This window comes from Triturus cristatus, chromosome 1_2 (genome assembly GCF_964204655.1).
Source record: "Triturus cristatus chromosome 1_2, aTriCri1.1, whole genome shotgun sequence".
In the NCBI taxonomy this organism is placed as follows: domain Eukaryota; kingdom Metazoa; phylum Chordata; class Amphibia; order Caudata; family Salamandridae; genus Triturus; species Triturus cristatus.
Window position 1 is genome coordinate 129,255,645 of NC_140580.1, and position 17,434 is coordinate 129,273,078.

The window sequence follows — 17,434 nt, forward strand, 5'->3', positions numbered from 1 at the left end:
GAACCAAGGGGCTGATGGTGTTGGACGATTTAACCGCACTCTCTTTAGAGGCGCTACTTGATTAAAGGTGTCTGTAAGCCATTGGTTGTAGTTATTTGCTGCTAGTTGCGAGTCTGACACTTTGGATGGTTTAGTATTTTTAAGATTCTCGGCTAGTATATTCATATCTATGTTTTTCCAATCCCTACTGGGCCTCTGTTGCTTTTTTGCCGAGGGTTGATTTTTGTGTTTCTTGACACAGGCGTGGAAAACCACCACTGCATGATCTGACCATACAATGGGAATAACAGTAGGGGGGGTAATGGCCGGGTTATTCGTGAATAATCCGTCAAGGACGTGACCTGCTTTGTGCATGGGTGAAGTAACCAACTGGTTTAGGCCAACGGCCTTGAAATCCTCAATCAGGCTCAGAGTATCTTTGTCTAATGTATTTTCTAAATGAAAGTTAAAATCTCCAAGTATTGTGAAGTCAGAGACTTCTGGCACTGTTTCTAATAAAGTGCTAATGGATTGGAGAAAAGGTGTTCGGGACGCTGGGGGACGATAGAGCAGAACCCCATTGAACATTTGGGTGGGGGAAAGCGTGATAGAAAAGGATAATGTTTCAGCAGGGATGGTATCTGAGGTTCCGGTTTTTACTGCTAGGTTTAGCCGTAGAATTATGGCAAAGCCGCCCCCTTTTTTTCCAGCCGGTCTATCTTGTCTGACAATATAATAGCCCTCAGGGACGGCTGTCACCAGATCGGGGTCGGAAGCCAAATCGGCCCATGTTTCTGTTATAAACAGGATATCCAATTTGTGTGCTGATATTAATTCGGCCACCTCTTCTCTATGTTTACACATAGATCTAGCATTCACTAGTGCGCACTTAATGCGTGTGGTCTCATTACATGGTGCCCCTGGAGTTAGAGGTATCTGAGTAAGGGAATGATTGAGTTTAAAATTGCATTTAGGGCAGGCTATATGAATCACGTTGGAATACTTGTCTAGGTTAAGATGTGGGCAGTCCTGCTGAAGCATGGTGTTTTTATTCTCTAACAGATCGGAGGAAGAGTATTTCATTGACTTACTAGGATGGTGTGGTGGCTGGCTAGGAGTTTGGGCCCTGGGCGCGGGTCCGGCGTGGACTGGCGCAGACTGGCACCCCTTTGGCGCGGCTTCGGCGCGCCATCGTCGCGTCCGCTGCGCCCGTCCGCTGCGCCTCCGGTTGGATTCATGGTTTTATAGTAGGAGCTTGGGTGTCGGAGGGGGGCGTGGCCAACAGAGATGGGCGTGTCTCTAGGCTCCTCGCTCGTGGAAATGGCAGCAGAGAAACGAGCGTTTTATCCAATTCCAGCAAGTAAATCAGCTGATCGGCGTAGCTGAGGTGGGTGTCAGGGTTTGCTAAATAAGTCAGGCAGTTTTAAAATCACAACATACAATTTTTAAAATACGAAGGTTTCTGTCTGGAGCTCCCGGCTTCCGCCTCAGGAGTGACTCTGTCTACAGGGCAGCGCTAGTAGTCAGCGCGCTCTGTTTATATTGTGAAGGGGGCGTGGCCAACAGAGATGGGCGTGTCTCTAGGCTCCTCGCTCGTGGAAATGGCGGCAGAGAAACGAGCGTTTTATCCGATTCCAGCAGGTAAATCAGCTGATCGGCGTAGCTGAGGTGGGTGTCAGGGTTTGCTAAATAAGTCAGGCAGTTTTAAAATCACAACATACAATTTTTAAAATACGAAGGTTTCTGTCTGGAGCTCCCGGCTTCCGCCTCAGGAGTGACTCTGTCTACAGGGCAGCGCTAGTAGTCAGCGCGCTCTGTTTATATTGTGAAGGGGGCGTGGCCAACAGAGATGGGCGTGTCTCTAGGCTCCTCGCTCGTGGAAATGGCGGCAGAGAAACGAGCGTTTTATCCGATTCCAGCAAGTAAATCAGCTGATCGGCATAGCTGAGGTGGGTGTCAGGGTTTGCTAAATAAGTCAGGCAGTTTTAAAATCACAACATACAATTTTTAAAATACGAAGGTTTCTGTCTGGAGCTCCCGGCTTCCGCCTCAGGAGTGACTCTGTCTTCAAATGTACATACTGTAAAGTGTGCACCATAGCTAAAAACATGAAAGAAATCACAACAGCCGACAACAAAAAGTGGAAAATACAACAACTTATCAACTGTAAGAGTCAATATGTGATATACATTATTGAATGCCCCTGCCCACTAAAATATGTTGGAAGCACTAAATGTGAATTAAAAAAACGCATTTTAGAGCATGTGCGTGCAACAGTCAACAACGATAGAAGCAATGCAGTAGCAAAGCGCATGGAACAAAAACATGGGGGAGACTGGAAGAAGCTATCTTTTTATGCAGTGGAAGCAGTAGATAAACATATAAGAGGTGGCAACAGAGAAAAGATTCTTCGACAGAAGGAATCACGACACATCCTTAATTTTCGAACTCTGACACCGAATTGACTGAACCAGGACGAAGAGATGTATTCGCACCTGTAAAATCAGTGACTTGCTAGAACTTTTTGTGCCTCTAATGTAAATTTGTACATATTTGTCGTATGATTTTAACATAAGTAGATATATAGGTTGTTAGCATGTAAAAAAAATAAAAAAATAATGATAGCAGGTTATAAGTAGCACGTTTGCACAAACATGAAAACAGAAAATTAAGAAGTACTTCTAACGTAATTTGCAAAGCTATGAAAGAAAAGTTATTAATAAGGCATTATGAAAAATTAAATAATAGAATTAAGTTGAAGTTATATACCCACTGGACGGTAGGAAAGCTTATAAACTTCAAGGGTCAGTTGGAAAAGGAAATTAATCCAGTAAAATAGAACTAGACCTCAATATGAAGTTAAGGAGATTAACAACAGGAAAAGCGGCCCATACTAATAAAATAAATGGCTTTAGTAAATGAAATTGACAGACATAATATGTTAGGAGGAAGAAAAATGATTTGTTGATAACACGCACTTGGGTGATTATATATATCAAGCAAAATACAATTACTATAAATGATGGAACTACACTAACCAGAATGCAATGCAAGTAAGAAGCAGGAAGTGATGTAACGAAATATGAGGAAATGGGTTTAAAAGGGAAAAAAAACATTTCACAAGTGTAATGATTGACCCTCGTGAACAAGATCTTTGTTAAGATTGAAACGCGTAGAGGAAACTTTACTGGAACGCCTGATTAAAATTGCAACTTTGCTAAAGAGAAAAATGGATTTGGCTGGGTTCATTTCTGTGTGCGAGCGAACTGTTCTCTAACTGGAGACGCATTTGTGGAATTACAAGCGACTTGGCTCCGTCGCATCGCATACGCACCATCTAGAGCGCCCAAGTGTCAAGAAATTGGGCCGTAGGAGAAAGGATATATATATATATATATATTATTATAAAGGTACAGGGCCTCTAAGGGTGGCACAATAGGTGCTGCAGCCTATAGAGGCCTTCCCTGGCTAGAGTACCTTTGGTACCATTGACCAGGGGGCTGACCAGTGGTCAGAGAGTGCCAATTGGGTTTTGTTTTCAATGCAGTTTTAGGGAAAGAACATAGGCCCTGGGTACCTGATTGGCCGTAGCCCAGGGCACACTCAAAGTGCATCAGCAGTTCAGCAAAAAGTGGGGCAACCATGCACAAAAGAGGGCACTTTCCAAACGAAAGAACATGAGAATAACCTTTCCCTAGAGGGTCTTGTGAGAAAGTGGCTCTGTATATACTGTTCCCAAATAGGTACAGGGTGTACAGAGTCCACAGTCCCCAGAGGTTTGGCATAGGCTAAAGTTACATATAACCTTACTCTCTAAAGTGGTAGTTTGGTCGAGCAGTAAGGCAGTATCAGAGGACAGTGTAAAGCATTTGTTGCACACACTCAGCCAGCAAATGGTTTCACACACTCAAGAACTGAACTCTAGGCCAGTGGTTTATATATAAAAAAGATATGCTTGTTTTATTTTAGAACCAACAATAGGTATTAAAATATACTTTCTCAGAATGAGATGCTTTATATAAATACTTTTGCAATATGCAATTGTCTGTTGTAGTAAGTTACAAGTGGTTGCAATAGGCAACACAATTCTAAACACAATAATGCATTGAGTTCAATGGAAATTTCAAGTTATTTGCCACAGATTGCTTTTAGGATTACTTTTGGAATTCCAGGCCTGGATACTAGATTCAGTCCTGGGGCAGTACTTGGAAACAAGTGATAAAAGTCGACTTAATTACTGTGATGATTTTTAGGCAATATTTTGCTATTTTAACAGTTGACACTTAGAAAATATTTCATAGAAAATAGTCAATGATTCCCTATGGCAGAAAATTCAAGTTGCAGGTATAGTATGTTCTTGTTACTTTTGTAATCCAGTACTTGGTGCCTAGACTCAGTACTGGGACCTTTATCCAAAACAGGTAAGTAATTAAGTTTTCAGAAATTATACGATTTTTAAAGAATATTTAAAGTTTGCAGAAATTGACAAAAGAAATTTCACAGAAAAACAGTCAATGATTTCCTATGGGAGAAAATTGGGTTACTGGTAAGTACAGTTGTAAGTATTTTTCCGAGTCAGTGCTGGGCACCAGGATCCAGCACTGGGAGCTCACCTAATAGCAGGTGAGTATTTTCGTTTTCGTTACTCTGCTGATTTTTGGTGAATATTTTAAGTTTTGAAAAGTCCACACTTAGAAGAAATTTCAGGAAAAGCCAGTCTATGTTACCCTATGGAGAAAATTGAGTTATCTGTTTAAAGGTAAGTACTCGACTGGCAGAGCTAAGTTTCTGGGCATAGACTCCGGGGTCTCCCAGGGTCAGGTAGGTACAGTTTGTTCACCCTCAGCGGCACAAGGGCGGCCGGGTGCAGAGAGAGTTAGGCCCAATGTTATCCTATGAGAGGTAGGGGGGGCCTTGGTTGGTGGCTGCTGACTAGCAGGCCAGACTAGCAGGCCCCGCGGCTGTGGGAGCTGGGCTCCTGGTCACTTACTCAGGGCAAGTGGGGAAGTAGATAGATGTAGAGGTTACACTGCCAGGGCCACTCGGGCGGCTGGGTGCAGGGTGCTTTTGAGCCTTCGGGCGCTCGATTGATTTCAATGGGAAATCTCCGGTTTAGAAAAAGACTGCAAGCTCGGGGACGAAGATTCTTCAGGTGTGTCGAGGGAGGTCCTTGGGTGCCGGACTCGGGGTCACAGTCGCCGTGGGGTCGTCCTCGTGGTCTTTGTTCACTCCGGCACAGGCCAGGCTTGGCAGGTGCAGTGTGTGCTGGGTTCGCGGTTCCGGGCTGCTGCCAGGGATTAGAAGTAGATTTTGAGTAGAGCCTCTACTCATGGGAGTCCCAGTGGGCTTAGAATCAAAAGGTAGCCACATCCTCCGGGGTTTGTGAGGTTGCTGGCCACAAGAGATGCCAGGTTGGAGCAGGAGCAGGTTCGAGGGTCGACAGGCCAGTAGGGCTGGGGCCAAAGCAGTTGATGTCTTCCTCTTCTTGGCAGCTGCAGGGCAGGTCTTCTTTCTTCTAGATCTTCTTTGGATTTTGTAATCTGGGGAAGGAAGGTTCAGGGTGCCCCTAAATACTGGATTTAGGTGCATTACAGGTAGGTGAAGGGCAGGCACCAATGGGTCCCTGTCCTGGGGTGGGTACACCCCCTATCCTGCCTCTCTCCTGTGGGAGGGGGGCAGTAGCCTAATCCTGATTGGGCAGGGCCTCCCATCTTCAAGATGGCGAGAGCCCAGAGATGTGCTTCACCTCGCCTCCCCCACCTGAGGGCGGGGTTGGCAGGCTGGCACATCCCCTGTCCTTATTTGGGGTTTCCGGCCAAACTTCCCGCCAGAGTGGGGGGTTGCAGTGGCCTGGGGAAGCTCACAGAGGTGGCATGCCTTTGAAGCTTTCCCCTGCCCATCCTGGGGGAGGAGATTTAGCACCTCGCCCAGGATGTGCATTGTTGCAGGCCCAGGAGAGCAGGGGCTCTCCTACCCAGGGGTCCAGCAACATGTCTGCTGTGTGGCAGCCTAGGCAGCCTCAGAACAGACGTGGATTGAAGGTTAGGTTTTAGGGGGCATCTCTAAGATGCCCTCTGGGGTGCTTGGTACATTAAATCCCACACTGGCATCAGTGCGGGTTTAATGTGCTGAGAAGTTTGATACCAAACTTCTCAGTCTTCAGTGTTGCCATTATGGTGCTGTGGAGTTCGTGTTTGACAAGCTCTCAGCACCATGTACTCTTAAATGGCAGCACTGCACTTACAGTGCCCAGGAATGGAGCTGGGTACTTTAGGGGCACAGGGCTCCTGCGCCCACACCACTGGCATAGGGCACCCAGCTAGAGGGGTGGCTGATGTATGCCATGGCAGTGTAGGTGGTGGGCATGACACACAGGGATGTGTGCCATGTCGACTCTTTGTTTTGTCTTGTACCCAGACACCCAGCCTGCAAGGGGGGTGTGTGTGTGTGTGTGTGTGTGTGTATGTGTGTATAAGTGTGTGTGTGTGTGTGTGTGTGTGTGTGTAAGTGTGTGTGTAAGTGTGTGTGTGTAAGGGTACAGGGCCTCTAAGGGTGGCACAATGAGTGCTGCAGCCTTTAGAGGCCTTCCCTGGGTACCTAGGGTACCATTTACCAGGGGCTGACATGTGGCCAGGGTTTGCCAAGTTGTGTTTTAGGGAAGGAACATAGGCCCTGGGCACCTGATTGGCAGGAGTCCAGGGCACACTTAGTCACAGTACATTCAGCAAAAAGTGTGGCCATACCATGCAAGAAAGATGGCACTTTCTCACAGCCCTTCATTTTTGCCTGAGTAAAGCTTAGTCCAGCAGAGCGGGCAAGACATCTCCTTCCCTATCAGGCTTGTAGGCGCCAGAGTTATCCCACAATCGGCTTTAACAGAGTATCTTAATGAGAGTAAAATGTCTCTATCATATGTGATGGGCTTACCGTTTTTGGGACAGTCTGCAATGGTTCCTAGCCCTTGGCCATGTCCGGATGCAGGCGGGCTTGTCTTAGACGTGCCTTTGGCGCGCCAGCGACGCATCCGCTGCACGTTCGAGCTGCGTGCACCGTAAGTAGATTTTTGCTTAATTACTAGAGCGCTGACCTATCCCTCACTCCCCATGAGGGTGGTGCCTCTCAGCTGTGCTCACAGGTCCTGCCCCGCCCAGCTCCCGTTTCACTGTTCGGTGTGAGTCAAGATTCCCCACAGTGAGTAAGCATTCAATTCAACCTTCAATTTTAAAAATATTTGATTCTAAAAGCGGAATATTACAGTGCAAATAGTCTTAAAAGCGTTCCGAGTGATTTTAAAAAGTGATAAGTTCAATCTTCTAAAATACTCTGGCTTTAAAAAAGACTGTGCAAATAAGCAAACAAGCAAGTCAGTACTCTCTGGTACCGTGTGTCTGACCTGTGTCAGTTTCTCTTAGCGCGTTCGCACTGCGTGCTCCATAAGTAGATTTTTGCTTAATTACTAGAGCGCTGGCCTATCTTTTAATGAAAGATGCACACAGAGGGCATCTTAGAGATGCCCCCTGAAAAACGACCTAACACTAGTGTCCAGGCTGAGTGGCTGCCCCCCAGCTGCCACCACCAGACATGTTTCTGGACCCCCTGGGTCGAGAGCCGGCTGCTCTCGGGGGAGGGGGGCGGGTCTGGGACGAGGTGCCAAGCCTCCTCCCCCAGGATCAGCAGGGTCCACGGAGGGGAAGCTTCAAAGTCTTGCTGCATTTGTAAGCTTCCCCAGGCCTTTTGCTGCTTCCAGCAGCTGGTCCCCACCGGTTCTGACCCCCCACTTTGGATGGGTGAACCGGTGGGAAAGCCAAGTGAGGAAGAGAGGTGTGCCCACCTTTGCCAACCCCACCCCTCAGGTGGGGGAGGTGAGGTGAAGCCCAACTCTCAGTCCCCGCCAACTTGCAGATGGAGAGACCCAGCCAACCAGAGTGAGGCATATGCCCTCTCCCACTGGAGGGTGGCATAATAGGGGGTGTACTCACCCCAAGGCAGGGACCCATTGGTTCCAACCTTTACTTACCTATAACACCCCTAAATCTAGTATTTAGGGGCGCCCCTGAACCTTGCCTCCTCAGACAAGAAATGTCCAAGAAGAAAAGAAGAACCAAACAGCTGTGCTGAAGCTAAGAGGACGACGCCAGCAGGCTTGGCCTCAGCCCTACCGGGCTGTCCCCGCCTCCAACCTGCAGAAGTGAAACTCCCAACTCGGGACACTGAGCATTATGCCTTAAACTTTATTATACAAGACATTTGGGATATCTACGAGCAAGACCGTGTGTTTCGTTGTGAGCTACAGTTTTTTCAGTAGTATTGAGCCTCAGATCATTATACGCAGGACGCGTTTAGGTATTAGTTTTGAGCAAACCGAATTATCGGCAGCTTCTCTCTCACCCCTGAAGAAGTGTTTGTTTATCCCGAAATGCATTGGGAACATCTTTTGAGAGAAGATGGATTTTGTCCATATATTGTTCATTGAAAGCATGAAGTGTTAACGTTGTATACGCAGTTATTTCAGTAAATCTATGTACAATAAATCATGATTATGCATTAGCGGAGAGGTATCCGCTGAGAATAAAAACATTATAATGGTATTTGACTTGTGAATGTATTTGCAAAGAGCACATATAAGTTTACAACATTGGCTAAAATTGTATAATTTTGTTGGAATGTCCAATTTAAGCAGTGTGGGCAGGGTCAAGTGCATCGTTACACTTGCAATTTAGTCATTAGTTCATATGAGGCAGGCAACCTCATTCCTGACCTGCACGCTACACTTATAGCAGTACTGACAAGCACTTGATTACTACAAAACATTGATTAAAAATTAAGGCGTGCGCAACAATCAATATTATGGTGTTAAAGTCCTTGCCATTTGGGTTACAGTTAGACTTTAACTTGTTTTTAGGGGAATAAGCACTGATGTCTGGTTAGCAAGCCTCAGTGTGATGTCAGAGTTGAAAACCAGCATCTGACAGTCAAAAAGGGGGCAAAAAGTGGGAGGACAACTGCAACAAAATTCCAGTTTCCTACATGTATCATCTTAAGATATGTTACGAGGAATTGCCTTAGTAGCGGCTTAGCCAAGGAATCCTGCATTCAACTCCAGACTCCCCCCTCATTAAGTTGTATAATTGTTTGTTGGTTTCCTTGCCGGAGAAAACAGGTATTCATTTAGCAGTTTCAGAAAGATTACAAGTCACATAATGCTATGAACCAGCGAGCCCTTTTTTAGTGGTCTCCCCTTCTCTCTCCTTCTCCCCCAGAACATTTTGTGGAAAAATGTTCCAAACATTTCTTTATCAACATTGCACATATTTAGAACATTAATATAGAGCTAACAAATTTAATCAATACACCCTCTGGTTGAGCCTACACCTGGCTGTCCTTCTGTGAGCACTTAAGGCATGTCACCCATGCACAATAACAGAGTGTTTTTACTTACTCATTTTCGGCTTTGTCTTCAATTTGTATCCATTTTTCATGATGGCTGAGTAATTAAATTCCCTCTACCGTTTGCAGACCCACGAGTTGAAGATAGAGTATTAGATATTCTAGATCCGTGGGCAATAGAGTCACCAAATGAACAGGTCTGCTGATCAGTGCTTAAAATTATGCTGTATTTTTGTTTGTATTTGACGAGGAAATAAGGCCACTTTTTTGGCGTTCATTGGATATGTTTTGCCTCAAGACATATGCAATGTGGCAAGTTGGTCATCGCTGCACACATTCCCTAAACATCACTGCATTAATGTTTGGGCACGAGGCCTCAGTTGGGGGTGATAATATTGAAAACAAGCGCTACTGTTGGCTCCTCACAATAACTCCCTCAAGGTGAGCAACACTGCTTTGAATGTACTTCATGTAAATCCAAAATACTTTTACAGCTGGAGTACCTTCTATATTTGCACAACACCCTCCCAAGTGAAGAGAAGTGATAGTTTGTTTTTTAAATATGTATTCTTAACCCTGAAACCTCACACATTGTACGAGTAAGACAAAAATACTGGCTAAAAACGTCACCTACACTGGTCGGTTAAAATGTAGCATGAGTCGTATTGACTGCCTAATTTCTAGGCATGGGTAGTAAATTCCGTTCCGCTCGCGAAATTTGCGTAATTTGGGTAATTTCGCGTTCCGCGGAGAAGGCGGAATTGCCCAAAATTCTGCGTTCCGCGGCTTCGCGGAATTTTTTGCTTGTTCGCGTTCTCAAAATGTATGTTGGCAAGATATTACCCCCCGAGCACGCAAACCGCGTTCGCGAACAGGAAAAAAGCATCACGAACAAGCAATTCCGCGTGTTCGCGGAGATTTTTTATTGTTTGGCGGAGCTTTGCGTAGCACGACTACGCAAATTCCCGTCACCCTTACTAATTTCACACCCATGGTGAGGTGTTGCACAGCATATGAATCTAGTTTTGTCATGCTTCAGAAACTAAACATTATCTGCTATAACACATCAAGGAAGAGTACAAATATCAAACAGTTGAACCCATATGCAAGACAAGGGTTGGATCTAGATCGGCATTTTTTAAGAAACTGTACTTAGTTTCTTTCATTGACTCGTGTGAACGTTGTAACTGAGTATTGTTGTTTGCTTATTGGAGCTTGTGGCCTTCTATTTGTATTTATTGTAATTTCTGAAAACTGTAGTGAGGAATATATTTGACTATGGGATTTATATCTTCAGGTTAATAAAAATGTAATCCATGTGGGCTGTGCAGTACTCAACATAGTTAAATGTAAAAAAAAAAAGTCTAATTGCAGTTTTATTTGCGCATATGATATATTTTCAGATTGGAGCAAGATAGATTTTGTATGCAAACGAAAGTGGTTTTTGTAATAAAGGTTCACAAACAGTATGATGTTTTTAAGCGGTATGCATCTTATTTGTTTCAGGTATCAGTATACTGTTGATGACCTCTACCCAATGATGAATTCATTAAAGCTGCGAGCAGAGTCTTACAATCAATGGGCTTCAGTGGTGAAAGAAGCTTTGGAAGTGAAATGCGCCAATAAAAAAAGTGAGTTACTAAACTACACTTTTTATCGTATGCATCTTTATATTAGTACAATACACAATGAGAAACTGCAGAACTGAGCAAGAAAACATACTCTGTTTCAGTTGCACAAATATACGCTTGGGAGCAAACTAGCAGTAGTTAGTAATACCTAAGTTAATAATACTAGTGTCATATAAATCACTCCTTCCTGGGCAAGTCTAGGAATTTGAGGTGGGCGTGGCTTGGGGTGGAGGAGTGAAGCAATTCAACAGGGCAAATGCAAGCCTAAGGCAGCCCACATGGCCTTCCTCTGCACAGGGAAATTAAATAACACTGTTGGTAAAGCTCTGTAATATAAATAATAGTTTTTCAGCATTGTATCTTTCATAGATTCACATACTTTACTCATTGTTAAACTGGGAGTCCCAGATCGATGACTGGAAGGAATGAATTATGTGAAATCTATGAAAGATACTATAGGTGGAGAATTAACACTAATATGAAATAGCTATTTTCTTTTCCAGCATTGTCTTTCAAGATTCACATGCTTGAAAATTACTAGTCAGGCAGGGTATCCTTGTTGGACATTATTAGCAGTACCTAATAAAGCACTTTATTAACATTGAAATCAGCAGTAGATCACAAATAGCCTATCTGCTTTCTTTTACGATGCAAAGACTTAACAATCAGGTGTATAGGCTGTGAGCTCTACTCCTTCACAGTCAGACTACTAGATTTTCTACCACACCTTAGTGTGAGAAATCCTCAGGGCTCTGCCCCATTTTGTCTCCGATTCAGCGATTTCAAATTTGAATATTCCTTACATAATTTGAGCCTCCCTTTAAGGTGCTGAAAGAACTTGGGTTATTAGTTGCGACAGAGTCCTTCACAAGTAATCGTATTGCAGTTATTTTATTACTGGAACAGAAGTACTCCATTGTAGCACTTGACGTTTTCAGGGTAGTGAAGCAGAGCAGTCCAAGACCTACTCAATGGAGTTAGTGTGATTTAGCAGTCCCACTTCGCTGGCATGCAACAGCACTCAATACATTATTGTCCAGTCAGTGCCTTTTTAGGTCTTGCCTGGCGAACGCAGCGCGAAGCGCTGTCGCCAGCGAGATCTATTGTTGCTGACTTGCCTCGGAAGTGGGACAGGAGATGGGCACGCGCATGGTCTCAGCGGATTTGAGTTGGTGTACGCGCTTGCTTGGTGTACGCGTTGCTCGCTTGCTCGCGCTTGCTTGGTGTACGCGTTGCTTGCATGTCGCGGATTTCAGTTGGTGTACGCGCTTGCTCGTGCTGGTGTATGCGTTGCTTTTAGGCATATTATAAACCTCTGCATTTAAAAATCACGTCGTGTGGCGCTGGTGTACGCGTTGCTTTTAGGCATATTATAAATGTCTGCATTTAAAAATCACCTCGTGTGGGCATATTATAAACGTCTGCATTTAAAAATCACGTCGTGTGGGCATATGTTTGACAATAGCATCTGTTTATCTGGTGCTTGGCATCACGTTACTTTAATTTGCTTCCTGCTTTGTTATACAATTCACGTCGCGTAGGCATATTGTAAACATCTGCATTTAAAATTGCGTTTGTCGCTTGAGCAATTGCACTTTTCCTGTTCCTATAAAGCGTTTTAGCGATTGCGTATTATTTCATTGGTAAACTGCTTTTGTGAGGAAAATATATTTTTGCTCTTCGTGTTTGCCGCTAACACAGGTAATGTTTACTTGTATGTAAAGTACATTTTACGGAAGACTTTCAGGTTAATGCCTATTCGTTTCTATTACTTTAAAAACTTACCACAATGCACTTGCCTGTATTTATTTGCCGTTTTATGAACGTTGTTTACATGTACTTTGTTTAGCTTATGTGCGCATTATCTTTACCTAACTTATTGATAGCGTTTAATTTACTTGTTGTGGTTGATTTTTTATTTTTTGCCAGGTTGCTAAACATTAATAGACGTTCTTCGTTTATCTTGCGCGCATAATTTGATTAACTAGCTTATTTATAGCAAGTTGTTTACTTATGTGCTTGCTTTGTAATTAATTGTTGGTTTGAGGAGCATGGTTTAAACGTACTTGCTTTAGCTTGCGCATATGATATTTTTACCTGGCTTAATGATGGCGTGTTATGTACTTGTTGTGCAAAACCTATTAATAAGCACATATTTATTCAGTTCTATGCTAAAGCTTAGTTTGCAATATACATATCATTGCTTACAACATGTTTCGTTTCAATGTGTAATGCTTTTTAAAATACAAGATAGATAAGGTTGCTTTTATATTCAGAGGCATCTATTTTTACGCCAATATATATACAGCGCTATTAGCTTTGAAGATAATAAAATAACAATGCGCCTGTAACCAATATGTTTTACTATTTATCGTACAATATACTAAGAACATTTAATTTGTACATACATAGTTTTGCTTATGCTGTTATACCACCAAAGCGTAATACTCATGACTGAAAACCTGCATGTTGTGTCTTTAGAAATATTTAGTAATTTTGTATTACACCTCCCTCTGTTATGTTATGCGCATGCTGTAGTCTATGCTACGTTAATAAGCATCTGTTACTGTTGCATTCAAAAACATTTTCCAAACCGAGTACCTCAGATTTAGTAGATATTATAAGCAGGATGCATTTCATTTTCCAAATTTCCTCTATATTTTTGCTCTCCGCTTTTCTTTCACCTTTCGGTTTTCCCATATGTTTTTGTCGCTCTGTCTTCTGCCGTATATTAGTTATTAATTAACTATATTTAGGTGCCCACATGTACCTTTCTTTTACTACTACATATACCTATACTCCGTTTTACCAGTCCACCTTGTTTTATATTATAGCAACGAAACCATATACAATTAGAACTCTCCACCATGCTGCAATTCCTAACATGCTACACACCTACTACCCAGCATTCCCCCGGCATTCCCCAAATTGCTTACTATACAACTGTCTATCTTACTGCTACTTTCGATTACATTTGCTACTGTCCTCACCGCGCCTTTATTAAACTGCATTCTCCACTACTTTCCCAAAATTTCGGCCAAAACTCCATTTGCATTTCGTATTTATCCCTTTGCACTCTCCTACCAACACTACTATTTAAGTATAATCCTTACCCCCTTGCGACCTAGCTCTTACTCTGTCTGCAGTACATAAACACTGCACCACGAACGCCGTAACTACGCCATATCTTTTGTCTTCCTGCAACATTAACTACCTTTACTTTATCCTTACTACAACTGTTTCGTCATGCTAAAACTGCACGCTTCTCTCATCGTAATAATATATTAAGCTACTTACAGTTCGCAGCATTTAAAATAGCATCCGTACGAAGTTTCCATGTGCGCATCCAGCTAACGTTCGCATTGTGCTTGTGTATGGCATCGAAAGCAAAATGCTCTCAGCAGCAATGTGCACGAGCACGCCAGCGAGGTCTTATCACGTGATATTTTTTTTTTCTCTAGCATACGTTCAACGGTGACGAATAGTTTTCAGATAAATGCTCGTTGTTATCAAAAATAGTCTACAAATAAAGATACGTTTTAAATTTTTGCTTTAACAATGTTGCTCTTTCGGCAACGCACTAATTAGATGCATGTTTGAACACATAACGTAAACACGTGTAAACGTGTATAAAGTCTTTGCTTAAAAGCGGAGAAACATAACAACAAAAGCATTGAAAACATGCAGAGTATATCATTTTACAAAACTATATAATGCCCACAGGAACGAATCTTATGTGAGACATCGAATCAGCCACCATTATAACCATCACTTACCATGAATGTTTGCATGCTTGTTAAAATAAATAATTTTAATATCTTTACAAAATGTTGCTACATTGCCCACAAACTTGCATATTAGCTTGCTATACACTATAACTATTGCCATGCAGCATTATCGACATTTTGCCAGCAGTGTATTATAAAGCTGTACATACTATACGCTATATTTACTATATGTTCTAACAATACTTGCAAATAGCAGCATCCTTGTCAACTTAGCATCTGTTCTTATGTCCAACGTTGAATCAGCCACAATTCTAAGCATGCCTTATCCTTTGTCTTACCATACTAGTACCAATTGCTGCTTCGAATATAGATGCATAATGTTGCTCATTACTATACTTGCCTGCAAAACTCCTATTTCAATGTCTTTCCTGCATTGGACATGCACTAAATGCAATCCGGCTGTCAGGCACCAAGTAGCATGTAGTGCATAACAACTTGTAACTCTTCTTTGCAAACCTTACAATCTCTGCTGCCTCATTTTCATTATGCTGCTTATAGCATCAAACGTGCATCAGCAGGCACATCTCTATGTCCACAATATCAATCCTTTTGAAATTGCTTGTTATTTTTGAACAACAAATTGTTACTTTACCAAACTATTGTATGCATGATCTATCGGCTTTAGAAAAATATACCTAAATCGAAGCTTTACTATATAGCAATGTTTACTAATACTTTATTGTTTGTTGACCTTTTATACAACAAAAACTACTTGTATTGCAAAGTACTTTCTAAATATTTTTTAAATATGGTGCATTAAAATATATAAAAAAAAGCAGTTTAGCCTTATAAAACAATGTATATACATATCTATCAACAGTAGTCTGTTCATTAGAAAAATACAATATGTCTAGTATTTACCTTATTATTAAAATGTTTTCAACAAGAACGATTATTGTACAAAAACTGATTAGAAAAATGCAAAAAAAAATTATTAAAATTGTTTACTTTTTTACAATTAGTTACACATAATATTCGTTTAAAAAATATACTTAAATTACAATGTGTATTAATATAACAAAATAATTATTAATGTTATTACAAAATAATGCGTGTTTACAAAATAAAGTTTACAAAACCAAATTCCTAAGATATGCATTATTAATAAATCAAACACTAACATTTTACAGGTACACACATTGAGAAAGCTGAAACTATTATACTTGCATTCTTATTTGCAATACCAATAGCTCAAACTTTCATAATGCGAGACCTATTGCATTGCAAATGCTTGTTTAAAAAGGAAAAGTGCTAATAAATGCTATACATTAAATTAAAAAACTGCACATTAGACAGATGGAATTAACTTTGGTGGCATCCTACTAACTCGTTACACACCTAGTGGGCCCCTGAACCTCATCATCACAATACTCCCCACCTATACCGCATGTAACATCACAGTATAAAAGGGGTGATATTTTAAATAAGACCAGCCTACTGGCTTTGTCAGGGGGTTGCCACATTATTAAAATCATTTCTCACAAAAGACAAGAGCGACCCATATATCCTTGCTAACTGGGTATTGCCCGTAAGCAGAGACCATGTTCACAAGGAACTCATTTTTCATAGAAAACAATTAGTTATTGCAGCAATTAATGTATCCTGCTTGACTCAAACAGAACAGACAGGTAAAGAAGGAAACCTTAGCTCAATAAGGTATACCAATTATTTCACAAGGTAATACGTTAAAACGTTAAAGCTCACAGAAATTTCTTTTTTAATAGTCCTCACGTCAGCCGAAGTGAGTGTTATTTATTTTGCAAAACAATATTTAACATACAAAAAGGCATAAAAAAATGTACTGTCTGTGTATTTACATCATATACATTTTTCACATTTGAAAGTGATATGTGAACCCCAGTGATGTGACCTTAACCAGACTAGTGAAATATCAATGGTGATATTGGAGCACTTGTGGCGGTGGTTATTAGTAGATAAAAGAGGAGCCAATGCAATCAATTCTTCAGGGACAACTATGATTTGTTGGGGGCTCTCCCTTTTGAATAGTCGACGAAGTTTCGACCCCCTCGCGGTACGGGGTCTCTTCAGGACAGAGATTCTGGGGGCTAAAGATAGGACAAGGTTTTAGTGTTGATGAAGGGGACGTGGGAACGGTGGGCCAATGCTTGAACGTAAAACAGGTTTACCGAGCAGCACATTCAATGTGCCTGAAAGGCAGAAATCCTTCTTAATATATTCCAGGGTGCTTCTCAAAGCTGGTAATGACACTTAGTTCCTATCAATGACAAGGTGGAAGGAAATTTAACCACCGGCATAAATGCTTAAAGAGGTGCGTATATGAATAGGTGTAATAGTGCGCTATGGAATGGCTTACCCTTGAAATGAAAGCAGAGGCATGGCTTCACTGTAGCTCACAGTAACAGGGTTAGCTGTAGGTCCTACAGATAGGAAACTGAATTAGCCCAGTATCTAATTGCTGGTTATAAATGAGTGAATTTAAATGAACTATGTACTCACCAAAATTTAGTGTGAATAGTGACCCAAATGAGGGCAGCACTTCATAACCCACTTGAGGCCCGCTGTCCTTTATTAAACGGAACCATCAGGAAAGGTCAATTGTGAGGAGAAAATTCCTGTAATTAGAAGTAAAGGGTTTTTTAGAGCATTAAAGAAAGTATCATTGGATCG

General features: G+C 42.0%; 1 pseudogene across 1 annotated transcript in view; it reads left to right on the plus strand.

Annotated features, from left to right (window-relative positions):
• The first annotated feature begins 890 nt into the window (after nt 1-890).
• The window catches only part of LOC146866946 (lysine-specific demethylase 5B-like), a 455,463-nt pseudogene continuing 438,919 nt past the window's right edge, over nt 891-17,434 (plus strand). The window contains exons 1-2 of the transcript XR_014966744.1: nt 891-919; nt 10,873-10,997. The product of XR_014966744.1 is annotated as a lysine-specific demethylase 5B-like (transcript). The remainder of the gene's footprint in view (nt 920-10,872; nt 10,998-17,434) is intronic.